At 32.9% G+C, this 2,784-nt stretch overlaps 1 long non-coding RNA gene across 1 annotated transcript; it reads left to right on the forward strand.

The window, feature by feature from the left end:
- The first annotated feature begins 690 nt into the window (after positions 1-690).
- On the forward strand, positions 691-2,385 carry LOC149259565 (uncharacterized). Its single transcript, XR_016247431.1, has 3 exons — positions 691-884; positions 1,574-1,630; positions 1,895-2,385. It is a non-coding gene; the product is annotated as an uncharacterized LOC149259565 (long non-coding RNA).
- The last annotated feature ends 399 nt before the right edge of the window (positions 2,386-2,784 follow it).

Raw genomic sequence — 2,784 nt, forward strand, 5'->3', positions numbered from 1 at the left:
TATATTTCTTGTTGGTATATTTTGAAATTTCAAACCAATTCATGAAGTGTTGTTCTAAATTTCAAAGTGCCAATGCATTATGCTTATGTTGGATTAAAAGTAAATTAATAGTGTTTTTTTTGTCACCATTGTTCCTCTTCTATTTCTTTTTCTATAATAGTTCTATTTGGTAATAGGAACATTATATAAAAGAGTTTTCTTGGCTGATTTATTCACATCTTATCATGCATATTTATATATAATATGATCCTATTGTAGTTAAAGATTCAGTGTGACAAAACAACTTTCAATTTGCACACATGAATTTTGCTAATTTGTTTTCCTCTCATCTTATAGTGCAAATCTATGTCGAATAATTATATTGCAGAGACAATAATGAAGTGTTGAAGATTATTTTGTCAAATGGCATATGGGAACTTTATGGGGAATCCTATGTTGTATTTATCCAGAATAATTATGAGATGCTTTCTTGTTTAATAGGAACATGCATGGAATTCCACTTTTGTTCTTTTAAATCAATTCGGTTGGAAAATATTAGTCACTAATATTTAACAATGTGTCTGTTGACTTATATTTTTATATGGTTACATGTAATATAAAGGTTTGGCCTTTGTACACCTTGCTTTTTTTGCATTTGTTGGCCATGTGAGTAATGCACACCGTTTTTTGTTGTTGTTAATGGACTGCAGAATGCTGCTAAACTGGCCAGAAATTAGAGTCACTTTAAGCTAAGAGATTGGTATCTTTGTCTCCTTTGTTAGAGTACTCTAGAAATAATTATGCAGATGGCACATGCCCACCACTGCAAGATAGTGTTGCTGGAGTTCAGCTAGTGCAAGATTGGCATCTCAATCAGTTATCACCTCAACCACAAGGACCAAATGGTGATGTCCTTTCAAATCTGCATCTCCAAAATGCTTAATTTGTTATCAATATTCTCTCTTCTCAAGGCACAGTGAGAAATATTGTTATCTTTAAATTAAATATTCATTCTACATGGCAGTTCTAAAAGTTACTTGTTTCAGCATGTAGATCTCATCCATTAAAAGTATTACCTTAAAGCGAAGGCTCCAGAGGGAAAGTTTCATTTTCTCATGCAGGTTTTTCCATAACAGAAAAGACATATCCAGTACAAGAAATTGTTCAATATTGGGATTATATGAATGTTTTTCATTGGTGCCATCAAATATACTGATTGTACTGGTGAAAAAAATGAAGAAATTAATGATGATGGTGCTAGTGTTCTGGATGAAGAGGAAGGCTCTAAATATCAAGTTGAGGATTCAGATTGTGATGATTGTGCTGCTAAAAAATAAGAGTGTTTTTTTGTCTCTATTGTTCCTCTTTTATTTCTTTTTCCATAGTAATTACATTTGGTAATAGGAACATTATATAAAAGAGTTTTCTTGGTTGCTTTCTTTTCATTTTATCGTGCATATTTATATATGATATGATCAGATTGTAGTTAAAGATTCAGTCTGAGAAAACCATTTCCAATTTGCACACACAAATTTTGCTAATTTGTTCTCCTGCATCTTATAGTGCAAATTTATGTCACACAATTATATTGCAGAGACAATGATGAAGTGTTGAAGATTATTTTGTCAAATGGCATATGGGAACTTATGAGGTATCCTATGTTGGATTTAGCCAGAATAATTATGAGATGGCTTTCCTATTTAATAGGAACATGCATGGAATTCCATTTTTGTTCTTTTAAATCAATTCGGTTAGAAACTATTGATCACTAATATTTAACAATGTGTCTGTTGACTTCTATTTTTATGTGGTTACATTTAATATGAAGGCTTGGTCTTTGTACACCCTGCTTATTTTGCATTTGTTGGTCATGTGAGTAATGTGCACCGTTTTTTTTGTTGTGAATGGACTGCAGAATGCTGCTAAACTGGCGAGAAACAAAAATCACTTTAAGCTAGGAGATTGGTATACTAGTCTTCTTTAGTGTACTCTGGAAATAATTATGCAGGTGGCACATGCCCACCACTACAAGATAGTGTTGCTGGAGTTCAGCCAGTGCAAGATTGGCATCTCAATCAATTATCACCTCAACCGCAAGGACCAAATGGCAATGCCCTTTAAGTTTGTATCTTTAAAGTGCTCTATTTGTTGACGGAAAACACAACTGCAGCAACTCTTCTCAAGGCATGGCTAGAAATATTGTTATATTTAAATTAAATATTAGTTCTACATGGCAGTTCTAAAAGTTGCTTGTTTCAACATGTACATCTCATCCATTAAAAGTATTACCTTAAAGTGAAGGCTCCAGAGGGAAAGTTTCATTTTCTCAGGTGGTTTTTCCATAACAAAAAGGACATATCTAGTACAATGAATTGTTCAATATTTGGGATTATATGAATGGTTTTTCATTGGTGTCATCAAATATACTGGTGGTTACTTTTATGAGTTCCTATTTTGTGAGCTGGTGAAAAAATGAATAAATCAATATTGATGGTGCTAGTGTCTGGACCAAGAGGAAGGCTCTAAAATATTTTCAAGTTTAGGATTCAGATTGTGATGATTATGCTTCTCAAAAATAAGATTTTCTAGAGAGCTCTAAAACGACTAATGTTCCATTCCAAGAATATAGTTAGAAGCATGATACTGCTGTTATTATAAAAGAGATTGTAAGCCCAGAATTTGAGGAAGTTGGCATGGCACAAAAAAGATGGCACAGGAATTGCAGTGCCAAAGGAGAAATATAGTAGCAACCCTAGGATACACGTTTATCTTGGTTTGTGCTTTAAAAAAATGAAGGGAAATCAT

This window comes from Pinus tabuliformis, chromosome 6 (assembly GCF_031772625.1).
Source record: "Pinus tabuliformis cultivar Carrire ecotype Pingquan chromosome 6, CPIR1, whole genome shotgun sequence".
NCBI lineage: Eukaryota > Viridiplantae > Streptophyta > Pinopsida > Pinales > Pinaceae > Pinus > Pinus tabuliformis.